The 13,232-nt window shown below is 52.8% G+C and overlaps 1 pseudogene; it reads right to left on the bottom strand.

Moving 5' to 3' along the window:
* LOC137486474 (zinc finger protein 271-like) overlaps positions 1–8,451 on the bottom strand; it is a 146,418-nt pseudogene extending 137,967 nt beyond the window's left edge.
* Between the last annotated feature and the right edge of the window lie 4,781 nt (positions 8,452–13,232).

The following is a 13,232-nucleotide window of genomic DNA, read 5'->3' as shown; positions in this document are numbered from 1 at the left end:
CCCAATGTTTTTTTCTGGTGTTCCTCCTTTATTAGGGGACCATAATAAAAGAAGGGTATAACTAATTTCTCTTCTATGGTGGCCCATCCCTCTTGGTTATAGTCTCTTTTTTGCTCATGGATTAATTTTTGCCTAATTTGTTGTATTTTGGCTTACCTTTGAGGGAAATGTGTTCGTCTGGAATCAGGGCTGCCTCAGTTATTACTTAAATTTTTGCCGCTTCTTTTGCTTCCCTATCCGCCAGCTCGTTCTCTTCTTCCAATTGTGAGTTTATGTTCTGATGTGCCTTAATGTGCATGATTGCTACTTTCTCTGGCAACTGGACTGCTTCTAGAACTCGCAGTATTTCTGATGCATGTTTAATGTTTTTCCCTTGAGAGTTCGGTAGTCCTCTCTCTTTCCAAATGGCTCCATGAGTATGCACTACTCTAAATGTATACTTTGAGTCCGTGTATATGTTTATTTCTTTCCCTCTTGCCAATTATAAGGCCCAAGTTAGAGCAACTATCTCAGCTTTTTGTGCAGAGGTATTTGTTAGCAGGGGCCCAGATTCTATTACCTCCTTGCAGGCAGTAATTGTGTACCCGGCATGCCGTTTTCCACTGATGATATAACTGCTTCCATCAGTAAACCAGACATCTGCATTCTCGAGAGGGGTGTCCTTCAAATCAGGGTGGCTGGAATAGGTGGCTTCCATGGTCTCCAGGAAGTCATGTTCCACTGATTCCCCTTGGTTTCCACTGAGGAAGGAGGCTGGATTGACAATGTTAGTCACCACTATCTCCACATCATCTTGCTCCACCATAATAGCTTGGTATCTCAGGAACCGTTGTGGGGAAAGCTAATGCCCGCTTTTCACCTCTAGCACTGCAGACACTGTTTGAGACATTAGCACAGTCATTTTCTGGCCCAGGGTGAATTTACGTGCCTCTTGGATGTTCAGTACGACTACTGCAACAGCTCTGAGGCATCCAGGCCACTCTTTAGCTGCTGCATCCAATTGCTTAGAGAAATAAGCAACTGCTCTCTCGTACAGGCCAAGGTCCTGCGCTAATATTCTCAAGGTGATTCTTTGCTTCTCATGGGAGAACAAAAGGAAAGGCTTACTCACGTCTGGCAATCCCAGAGCCAGTGCTGACATGAAGACTTTTCTGAGTTGGTTGAAAGCCTGTGTAGTTTCCTTTGTCCATTGGATGTCCCTGCTTTCAGTTGCAATCAGTTCATATGAGGGCTTAACAAACAGTCCATAGTTATAGATCCATAACTTGCACCACCTTGTCATCCCCAGGAAAGTTCGTAGTTCTTTTACAGTCTGAGGTTTTGGGGTCTGGCATATTGCCTCCTTCTGGCTTTGGCCCTGGGTACGTTGTCCAGCACTGACTTTGTGACCCAGATCAACAGACTTTTAGGTGTTATTTGGCTAGTCCCGGTGCTCTTGGATATCCCTCAATCTAGCTGTGTTGTCCAACTCTGGATGCTCTTGGGCATATCCTCAATCTGGCAGAATTTTGCTCAGCCCTGGATGCTTTTGGAATTTTAATCCCTCAACCCAGCAGGTTTGAAACCTGGATACTCTCGGGCACTCTTATCCCTCAATCCAGTAGAATTTTTAGGGGCCCCTTCTTTGATACTCGGTACCCTTGGAGCTCCAGAAAGTTCAAGAGGCTTACCGTCTAGGCCACACATGGTTCCCTTGTCTGTGTGGCTATCAGGATGTCATCTACATACTGTAGCAGCTTCCCTTCTTCTGGAGGGCTTCCCATGTCTCTAATTCCTTTGCAAGTTATTCTCGAAAACAAAGTGGGTGAGATTTTTAAATCCTTGTGGAAATCTGGTCCATCTAAGTTGAGTTCTTAGCCCGCTTTTAGAACTTTCCCAATTAAATGCAAAATTTTCCGGCTGGCTTCGTGGATAGGAAGGCAAAAGAAGGCATCTTTTAAATCTAAAACGGTAAACCAAGTTAGTTCGGGTGTTAAGCAAGTTAATAACGTGTAAGGATTGGCCACTACAGGATATAGATCCTCAGTTACATTGTTCAGGGCTCGCAGATCCTGTACTAACCGGTATGACCCATCAGGTTTGTGAACTGGTAGGCTAGGGGTATTAAAATCAGATTGACATTCTTTTAATAATCTTAGATGCAGCTAGTGGTTAAAATCAAACTTAATATTTTTACATACTTTTGATCATTTACCTCCAGAGTCATCTCCCCATTTTTAAATGTAATTGTTGCATGTAATTGTCCCAGCCAATCTCTGCCCAAAAGTGGCTCAGGGAAATTGGTCATATATAGAAATTTGTGGATCCCCCTCTGCTATATTTTAGTGGCCTAAAGAAAAATGCCTTTTCTGTTTGGCCAGTCGCTGTTATAACTATAGCATATTTTTCTCTTATGGGCATCAAGGCTGTATTTAGAACTGAGTACGTTGCCCCATTATCAACTAGCAATTTTAATTCTTTCTTCATTTCTCCCAGCTTCAGAATTACAACTAGAAGGCCTGCTGGGGTAGTTTCTTCTGGTCTCACTTAAATAACATTAGTTGTAACAAGGTATTATATTTGAATGTACCTGTAGGAGGCTATCTTGCCTCCTCCTTTAGACAATATAATGGTCATCAATGGGAGCAACATTTGATTAACCCCTTTTATTTTTTTTAGTTAAAAAAATAATTACTCAAATATTTAAATTAAAATATTAATATTAATTTATAGTTATTTAAATAAACAAATTAAATATTAATAGCTAAATTAATAATCAACAATACTTCAATTAATTACCTTTAATATTAAAATGTTATTGTAAAAATTAATTAACCATTAACTTTTATTAATTTGTTGTTTGCCCAGTCCCACACAAATTTACGAACTCTTAAGGGTCCAATCTAAACCACTGGGGAGGAAAGAAAAGAAAACAAATTTCTTTAGTTCTTCTTTTTAATCCCAAGGCTGTGCTACTCCTTTATTTTTTTTCCCAGTCCTCTTCAAACCCGTCCCAGGCTTCGGGGACTAGGTGGCTTTTCCCACAGATTAAATTCACTATTTCACACCTTGATTGTTCAACCCCTGGGTTATAGTATCTCGGTAATTGAGGGCTACATGCACGACACGTGGATCTCCGCCTATATGAAATACCACCTCCTCTGACATTTCAAGCATCGGAGGAGAACCCAAGCTGTGTGCCAGTCTGGCTTCCAGCAAAAGGTTGTCAGTCCGCACACAAAACAGGGGATTACCCCTTCTAGACCCCACCTCAAGGGGTTTCTAAGCGCCCTTTCAACTGGCGGTTGTTCCCAGTCAAAGGCTAGATAGCAACTTGTTGGACTTTGGTATATCCTTCCCAAGAACACTCTGTGTCTCCCTCCATCCTCCCGTTCTATGACTACCCAGTCCCCTGATGGATGAAGAGACTGACTTGGTTCAAGATGAAACCACCTGTGGAGAGCCTGTCTCGAAGACCGGGCTCTCTCAGCCCAGGCTTGAAGTTTTGCAGCCACTGTGGGTAGATCGCCTCTCACTTGTAATAAGAGCCTAGCAGCAAACACCATAATGCAAAGGATCTCCCAGTGACAGCTTTTAGCACTAAAGGGCAGTGTTATCGCACAACAAACACTCAACTCTTAGCCCAGCCGGGTTCACTGGCTACTTTTGCAAACCCTTTACCAACCAGCGATGCTTGTAAGTGGTGCTTGCAAGTCCCAACTTGTACCACGCTCCCACTAGCTGCGCTATCAGCTAGCGGCGTTCAAAGCAGCTCCTCAAACCCCGGCTTGTGCCCACGCGCCCGCTGCGCTATCAGCTAGGCTGCGCCTAGAGTGCTTTTGCAAGCCCTGACTTAAGCTCCGCGCTGCGCTGCCCCCACTCACCAGAGACAGCCTGTGACGTGCGTGTGCATTGCCTGCTCTATCAGGCGAATGTGCCTGTCTGCTCTATCAGACAGTGCCAGCTGGGAGCTGCCTCGCACCTGCGCTTTCCTGCACCGCGTCTTTGTATCCTAGTAACGCCATGCTGCGCTTCACTGTTTCATTCATTCACACATACACACACACACAAGCATGCACGTCCGGACGTAACAGACACACCACACCGAAATTGGGACACACCACACTGAAATCACGATTTCTCCCTCCGCGAGCTGCACTATCAGCCAGGGGGGTTCTCCCACCACCGGTCTCACCCCCGGTGGCGTTCGGCTTGCAAGGCCCTGGGCAAAACTGCGTGCAAAAAGTCTTAATGTGACTTATCAGTGCCAACCTTAAGAAAAGAAATTAATACATACCGCTTCCATCCGCTTGTCGACGGGCCGTGGTCTGCTTCCCGCAGTGTACAGCTGAGGCACAGACTCCCTCCGGGAAAAAGGCCTGTGGGGCCTGAGTGCATCTGCCCCCAACCGGACCTGCAGGTGAGCAGGGTTGTTCCTTCGTGGTCGCCAGCTGAAGTGATTCACAGAATAAATAAATAGACTCCACAACGTGGGGTAGTTATGAAGTGGGTATGTATTGTCAGCGCCCGGCACAAGTGAGATAGCTCTCCAAACACTTGTGCCCCGAGCCTCAGTCTGACCCACACTTTATTCACAAAGGTGTTCCATATGCAATACATTACACAACTTTCCCATGCATATTCAACCCTTGGCCCCGCCTGTCCTCTCCTCTCATGCTAAATAGGTCTGCGCCGTTCTGGGCACGTGTGGTTTGCTATGATGGTCATACGGGATCTCTTGGTGGTCTCTTGAGGCTGAAGATTGTGGTCTTCTTCATGGCTGAACTTTTGAACTTTTCTCCTTTGCGCGTGCGCTTTTGGTCCTTTGGCGCTTATCTGAGTAGGTCTGTCAGTCTTGGTGGGCTTGGAGACAGAGGAACCTCTTTATCTGGGTTCTTTGCATCTTTGGTCCTTTCTGGTATTGTTCTTTATGCAAGAAGCTTCAGATATTTGAATTTTCTTATGCCCTTTGTACCATGGCAGAGGTTTCTTAAGTGAAAGGGTAAAATTTAACACATAACTCTACCAGCTAGAATATAAATGCTTAATTCATTTTGTTAACTCAAGTGAACTCCAAAAATCTCTGTTTCACAGCCAGTTTTGACCTGTTACTCAGCCAGCTCTGTGACGTCTCAGCCATGGCTGTGATGTCACACAGCCCCCTCTGATGTCACACAACCTTGGCCCAGTCCTGGGCAGCCCCGGCACCGTCCCAGCAGTGGCCTCTCCCTCCTGCCCCGTCCCTCAGCCGGTGCCGCCCTTGGGGTGCTGGGCCTTGGCTTCCTCTTCTCCCTGGGCATCCCCTGCCGCCCGCCCGGGGTGTCCCGGGGAGCTGCTGCCCCTGAGCCAGGGGCTCTGCTCTGCTGCCCTGGGCACCCAGGGGCTCCCGAAACACCCTACGGCCAGGCCAGGCTCAGAGTGTCACAATGTCCCCTTGGTTCCATCAGGCCCCGCAGTGTCACAGAGCTCCCTTCACCCCCTGAGGCCCCACATCACCCAGCCAGGCCATTGCCGTGGTTCCTGTCACTCCCAGTATGATCCCAGTGACTCCCAGTCTCTCTCAGTATATCCCAGTTGATCCCAGCATGCTCCCAGTCACTCCCACTTCCTCCCAGTTGCTTCCAGCATGGTTCCAGTTGCCCACAGCCACTCCAAGTCACCCTCAGTGCATTTCCATTTGCTCCCAGTATATCCCAGTTGTCCTCAACTTGGTCCAAACTGCCCTCAGCATGCTCCTGGTCACTCCCACTATGCTCCTAATCCCCCTCAGTGTCATCCCAGTTGCACTCAGTCACCCCTAGCACAGTCCCACACACTGCCAGTATGATCTCAGTGGCCCCCAGTATAGACACAGTTAATCCCAGTTGCCTCCAGTTGACCCTAGCATGGTCCCAGCTGTTCCCAGTGTTGTTTCCTCCAGTATGGTTCCAGACACTCCCAGTATATCCCAGCTGACCCCAGCATGCTCATTCCCAGTAACCCCAGAGACCCCAGTATGGTTCCACTTGCCCCCAGGATGAACTCACTCATTACCAGTATATCCCAGTTACCTCCAGCAGGCCCCCAAACCCCCTCCCAGCACCACAAATGCCCTCAAGAGCCACAAAAGCCTCTCTCAGTCCCACCAGGAGTCCCTAAAACCCCTCCCAGCCCTCCATGGAGCTGACCAGGAGAGGTCGGTGGACAGGAACATTTACAGCCCAGAGCAGCTCAGGCACTTCAGCAGCGATTTGGGCACTTTGGAGGGGACACCCTGGATGGGCAGACCCAGGCCAGGGACTGGGACAGACAACCAGAATTCCTGGGGAACAGACGGGGTCAGATGGACACATTCTGCTGGAACAACTACAAGAGCATGGCCATGTGCCTTGGCTTGGATGGTCCCAGAACACCTAAATCCTCCTGAATCTTCCCCTGAACCCCAAATTCACGCTCAAATCCCAGTAAAATGATTCAGCTTTAGATCGCTTTGCTTAATTTCTTTATTTTTACCCCAATTCTAGGTGTTTTGATGGGATAAACATGGAAATTATTCAGGTAGGAAAAGATCTCCAAGATCATCCATTGTTGCTTGATGCCACCAGAAGAAAAAATGACAGCAAAGGTGAGATTTTTTTGGGGTGTAAAGTCAAAGAATCAGCTCTTCCCAATTAATTTTCAATGTTGATTAGAGTCCCAATGGATGTTCCTGCCCTGAGTTCACCAGGTGCCTATGGGGATCCAAGAGGACGTGGAGACCACCAGCCAGGTGTCTTCTCAGCAGGGATCCCAGGAAATGGGGGTCACTAGGGCTCTGCTCAACGTGGGTACTCCCATGGGGGATGGAGTTGGAGCAGGGCACAAAACTTTTCCTGCAGTCGGGGCACTCAGAAGGCTTCCCTTACCGGTGCCTCCGTTGGTGTCTGGTCAAGTGAGAGCTCCTGGAGAAGCTCTTCCCACACTGGGGACACTCATAGGGTCTCTCCCCAGTGTGCATGCGCCGGTGGGTGATGAGGTTGGAGTTTTGCTTGAAGCCCTTCCCGCAGTCAGGGCAGCGGAAGGGCCTCTCATCCGTGTGAATCCGCTGATGTACAAGGAGATCAGAGCTGGTCGGAAACCTCTTCTGACACTCAGGACATTCGTAGGGTCTCTCCCCAGTGTGGATCATTTGGTGGATGATCAGGTGGGACCTTCGGCTGAAGGTCATCTTACATTCCCCACATTTGTATGGTCTTTCCCCAGTGTGGATCCTCTTGTGGCTGATCAAGGGGGACCTCTGGCTGAAGCTCTTCCCACATTCCTCACATTTATAGGGCTGTTCACCAGTGTGGACCCTCTGGTGGCAGATCAAGTAGGATCTGCAGCTGAAGCTCATCCCACATTCCCCACACTCGTAGGGCCTCTCCCCAGTGTGGATGTGCTGGTGGGTGACGAGGTGGGACTTGCGCTTGAAGCCCTTCCCGCAGTCAGGGCAGCGGAAGGGCCTCTCATCCGTGTGAATCCGCTGGTGCCTGAGGAGACCGGAGCTGGTGTGAAACCTCTTCTGACACTCGGGACACTCGTAGGGCCTCTCCCCGGTGTGAATGCGTTGGTGGGTGATGAGGTGGGAGCTGCAGCTGAAGCCCTTCCCACATTCCCCACACTCATAGGGCCTCTCCCCAGTGTGGATGCGTTGGTGAGTGATGAGGTTGGAGCTGCAGCTGAAGCCCTTCCCACACTTCCCACACTCGTAGGGCCATTCCCTGGTGTGGATCATCTGGTGGTGCAGCAGGTTGCTGCTCTTCCTGAAGCTCTTCCCACACTCCAAGCACTTGTAGGGCTTCTCCCCATCATTAAGCTGCTCAGGGACCACCAGCTCCAAGCTCTGGCTGAAGCTCTGTCCACCTTCCTGGCACAGGGTGGGTCTTTCCTCCTCAGAGCACCCTGGGTTGGGTTTGCAGCCCCTCCTCCTGCGGGATCTCCGGGGCTTTTCCTCCCCGTTGGTTTCCTGTGCCATGGAGCCACTCAAAATGGCCTCTTCCACGAGGTTCTGCCGCAGGGATTTGTCCTCCCTGGTCTCCATCCTCAGCTCCTTGTCTGGGGGAGGAAGGACAAGGAGAGGATGGGATTTGCCTCCATGCCAGAGGGAAGGGGCTCAGTGCACCCCCGGCAGGACGGGGTCGGCAGCGGGGCTGTCCTGCAGCCGGGGGCCGTGCTGGGCTGGGAGATGGAGCAGGAGAGAGGGAGAAAGGGAAGTGACTTCCTCCTCACCTGCCTGGTTGTCCTGGGACATCTTCCTCTTCCTTGCAGCCTCTTCCTCCATGCAGCCAAGGTTTGGGAATGGGAAATCCTGGTTTGGGGAAAAACAAGGGATGAGCATATTGAGTTTGAAGGTCCCTCTGCCCAAGTTCATCTCTAGAAGTCACCGGCCATCTGGGGTCCATAAAAACCTCCCAAACACCAAGATTCAGCCCTGAAAATGCCTCCCAGGAGATCCCTGCTGCTGGTCTCTCCCCTTTGGTGTTTGGGGGCTCCCCCTGTCCCAGATGCTGGGGGTCACGTTTGTATTGGGGGTCCCCCGTCTACTTGGTCCCCGCCCTCCCCAGGCTGCTGGGAGTCCCAACAATCCAAAAAGTTCCCCCCCTTTCCACCTGCCCACTTAGGGATGCCGGGGCTTTTGGGATCCTGGGGTCCCGTTATTCTCTGCTTGGGGCTGCAGGGGCTCCAAGGAGTCCCCCCTGCCCCTCTCCAGGCTCTTGAGGGTCCCGCTGATGGCAGCGCTCCCCCCTCACTGGGCTCCCCACTTTGGGCTCCTGGGGGACACAGTGCTCTGCTCCTCCAGGCTGCCTCTGCTGGCAGCCGCCACCGGGACCCTCAATGTGCCCCCAAGGAGCCTTTTCCCCCCAGCTTTGGAAATCTTCATTTTCCAAACGTCCCCCCAAAAAAGCCAACCCAGGGAACCACCAGAATATCTGGAACGAGCTCCCCCTCACCGGGGAAGCCCACCTCCTTCCCCTACTTTCATCCCTTCTGGCTCTCCTCCTTCATCCCTCCTCCTCCTCCCCCAGGAGCAGTGACACCCTCGGTGCCCCGTTCCCGCAGCCCTGGCAGCCCGCGGCAGGAGCGGGGATGGAGCCAGTACAGGTCGGGATGGGCAGCGTGGGGCTCTCAGCTGCTCCCACCCACTGGGGGCAGGGGGAACCCGGCCCGGGCCAAAGGAGAGGCAAACTGGGAAAACTGGGGGCTGCACATCCAAACTGGGCCTTGCTGGGGACCCTGCCAGGGGACTGCCACCCCCCGGGGCTCCTCTCGGGAGATCCAAGAGGGGAGAACGCAGAGAGTGCTGGGGGATCCCAGGAATGGCAGTACTGGGTGGGACTGGTTTGTACTGGGATCATACTGGGACCATACTGGAAGCAGCTGGGCCCATGCCAGGGCAGACTGTGATCACACTGAGGGAGACTGGGATCATACTGGGATCAGACTGGCAGTGAGTAGGAGCCTACAGGGGGCAACTGACACCATGCTGGGGGAAATGGGATATACTGGGAGTGACTGGGATCATTCTGATGGTGACTGGGAGCAGCCATGAGCAACTGGGATCATGCTAAGAAAAACTGGGAGGAACTGGGAGTCACTGGGTGCATGCTGGGGGTGACTTGAAGCAACTGGGCTTATACTGGGATGAACTGGGATCATGCTGGAAGTGACTGGGTTCATACTGGCAGTGAGTGCGACTACACTGAGGCTGACTGGGAGTGGTTGTGAGGAAATGGAATCATGCTGGAAGGAACTGGGAGTGACTGGGAATATGCTGGAAGGAACTGGGGTACACTGGGAGAGACTGGGAGTGACTGGAACAAAAGTGAGGGTGAAAGGGAGCAACTGGCACCATGTGGGGCACAACTGGTTCATACTGGCAGTGACTGGGAGCACACTGGGGTCATCTCTGGATCATACTGGGAGGGACTGGACTAATACTGGGAGTGTCTGACAGTGACTGGGAACACACCATGCACATCATCCCTGTACTGGGGGTGACTGGGAGCAACTGGGAGCATGCTGGGAGCAAATGGCATCATACTGGGACAGACTGGGTTGATCTAACTGGAGGCAACTGGGACCATACTGGTAGTAATTGGAAGTAACTGGGATTAGACTGGGACCAGACTGGGAGTGCTGGCATGTGACAAGGATCATACTGGAGGTTACTGGGCTCATTTTGGTGTTGAAAGGGAGCAACTGGGATCACACTTTGGGCTACTGGGAGCAACTGAGAGAAACTGGGATCATGCTGCAAGCAAACTGGAGGAACTGGGAATGACTGGATGCAGGCTGGAGACAACTGGGATATACTGGGTATGATTGAGATCATACTGGGATAACAAGCACATTACTGGGATCACTGGGAGTATCTGGGAATAACTACAGACATGCTGAGGGAAAGTGGAATATACTGGGAGTGTCTATAACCATACTGGGAACACACTGGGAACAACAGGGACCATGCTGGGGAGAACTGGTACCCCATGTTGGGGGAAAATGGGAGCGAGTGGGAGTGACTGGATTTACACTAGGACAACGCTGGGAGTGACTGGGACTATGCTAGGGGCAACTGGGATCCTACTGGGATCACAGTGGGAGAGGCTAGGCCCATGCTGGTATTATACTGGGATCATACTGGATCTTGGAGCAACTAGGAGTGGCTGTGAGCAACTGGGATCTGGCTGGAAGCAACTGAGGACAACTGGGAGTGACTGGAAACATGCTGGGGGCAACTGGGATTTACTGGGAGACACTGCAACCAGAGTGGGGCTAGATGGGAGCAACTGGAACTACACTGGATGATAATGGGAGCAGCTGTGCCTTTGCTGGGTTCATACTGGAACTGACTGGGATCCCACTGGGAGTGACTGGAATAGTACTGGGAATATTTAGGAGTGACTGATATCCTACTGGAACCAGAGTGGGAGTGAATGGAAAGGTGCTGGCTGTGACCGGAACCATGCTGGAGGTGACTGGGAGTAACTGGGCCCACACTGGGAGAGACAGGGAGTCACTCTGGGAATGACTGGAATCATACTGGGAGTGACTGGGAGTGACTGGGGTCATACTGGGGGAGACTGGAACCATACTGGGAGTGACTGGGTGGAACTGGGATCATCTCTGGGAGGCACTGGGATTACAGCAGGTGTGAATGGATCCTGACTGGGGGTTACTGGGAGCTACTGGGCCCATGTTGGGAGGAAAATGTGGACACACTGGGAGCAACTGGGATCAACTGGAAGGTACTGGAACCATGCTGAGGGGACTGAGACCACAACTGGGAAACTGGGATCATACTGGCAGCAACTGGGACCACACTTTGAGCAACTGCCAGAAACTGGGATCGTGCTGGGAGCAACTGGGAGTAACTGGGAAAGACTGGGATCATTCTGAGCTAACCAGAACCTTACTGAGCCAACTGGGATATACTGGGAGTGTCTGTGACCATACATGGGGGACTGGAACCACACTGGGAAGAGCTGGGACCATGCTGGGGACAGCTGGGAGTGAGAGGGACCATGCTGAGAGGGACTGGGACTATTCTAGGGACGACTGGGATCAGACTGGGAGGAGCTGGGAACAACTAGAACTATTCTGGCAGCAACTGGGATCATACTGGGATGACAGTGGGAGCAGCTGGGTCCATGCTGGGTGAGACTGGAATCACACAGAGCGTGACTGGAATCACAGTGGGATTGAGTGGGAGTGGTTGTGAGCAACTGGAATCATGCTGAAAACAACTGGAAGGAAGTGGGAGTGACTGGGATCATGCTGGAGGTGACTGGGAGAGACTGGTAAAGACAGGGAGTCACGAGGATCATACTGGAGGCTACTGGGGTCATGCTGGCATTGACAAGGAACAACTGGGATCATACTGGGGGGCACTGGCACCATACTGGGAGTGACTGGGATTATAGTAGGTGTCAATGGACCCTGACTGGGGTTACTGGGAGCTGCCAGGCCCATGCTGGGAGCCAACTGCACACACACTGGAAAGAACTGGGAGCAACTGGGAATGACAGGATGCATGCTGGTGACAACTGGGACGTACTGGCAGTGACTGGGATAAAACTGGGGGCAGCTGAACCACACTGAGGTAACTGGAAGGGCCTGACTATGACCATGAGAACGTTCAGATCAACTGGGATTTACTGGGAGTTCCTTAGACCATGCAGGTGGTGACTGGGACCACACTGGGAGCCACTAGGAATGTGCTGGGGGCAAGTGGGACCATGCTGGGGGCAACTGGGGACAAGTGTGAGTGACTGGGGCCCGGCTGGGGGAGACTGGGATCATACTGGACTCATACTGGGATCACACTGGGAGTGACTGGGACTATGCTGGAGGCAACTGGGAGAACTGGGAACACACTGGTGAGAGTGGGAGGAACGGGGAGGAACTGGGACTGTGCTGGGGACAAACTGCATCATAATGGGAATGACTGGGAGTGCCTGGGCTCCTACTGGGAGCAACAGGGATATCCTTCAGGGAGTGAGCTGAAGGGAGCAGGCTCATACTGGGAGTGCCTGGGCTCCTACTGGGAGTGCCCAGGAAACTGGAAGCACACGGGGGAAGCAACTGGGCTCCTGCTGGGAGCAGCCCCTGGCGGCCCCGGGAGCCCCGCACCCCTTTCCCGGCCATGCCGCCCCTCCAGCCCCAGCACCCCCCATTGCCGGGGTGCCGGCACTGCCAGGGGTCCCCCATCTCGGGTTCCCCGCTGGGGCTTCTGGGGCTCTCCTCTCTCGGGGCTCCCGCTCAGGGCAGCCGCGGCTCTCCCGGGGCTCCCCAAAACCGGTGTCCCCCCGCCGGGGCTCTGCCGCCACCCACACTGGGATCCCCCAAAAACACCTCTCGGGGACCCCCCGATGTCCCCCCGAGGGCCAGCTGCGGCTCGGCTTTGGAGCCCTGCAGGCTCCAAACATCCCTCCCAAAGAACCCCAAACCCAGGGAGCCCCGGGATATTTGGGCCGAGCTCCCCCTCCCCGGGCACCTGCGGGATGGGCGCGATGCTCCCGGGGTGCTGCGAGCTCAGGCAGCGCCGGAGCCCCGCGGTTTCCCGGCCTCTCTTCCTGCCGCTTCCTGCTGCCGCTCCGCCTCTTCCTCCCTCCCTCCTCCTTCTCCTCCCCACTCCCGAAGCCCCCGCAGCCGCGGGAGGGGCGGGGATGGAGCCGGGACAGGTCGGAACGCAGAGAGGGCTGGGGGGGATGCCAGGAGTGGCAGTGACTGGGCTGTGCTGGGATCATACTGGG

This window comes from Anomalospiza imberbis, chromosome 22, assembly GCF_031753505.1.
Source record: "Anomalospiza imberbis isolate Cuckoo-Finch-1a 21T00152 chromosome 22, ASM3175350v1, whole genome shotgun sequence".
In the NCBI taxonomy this organism is placed as follows: Eukaryota; Metazoa; Chordata; class Aves; order Passeriformes; family Viduidae; genus Anomalospiza; species Anomalospiza imberbis.
Note: the sequence above shows the minus strand (reverse complement) of the source record. Positions and strands in the feature narration are given on the sequence as shown.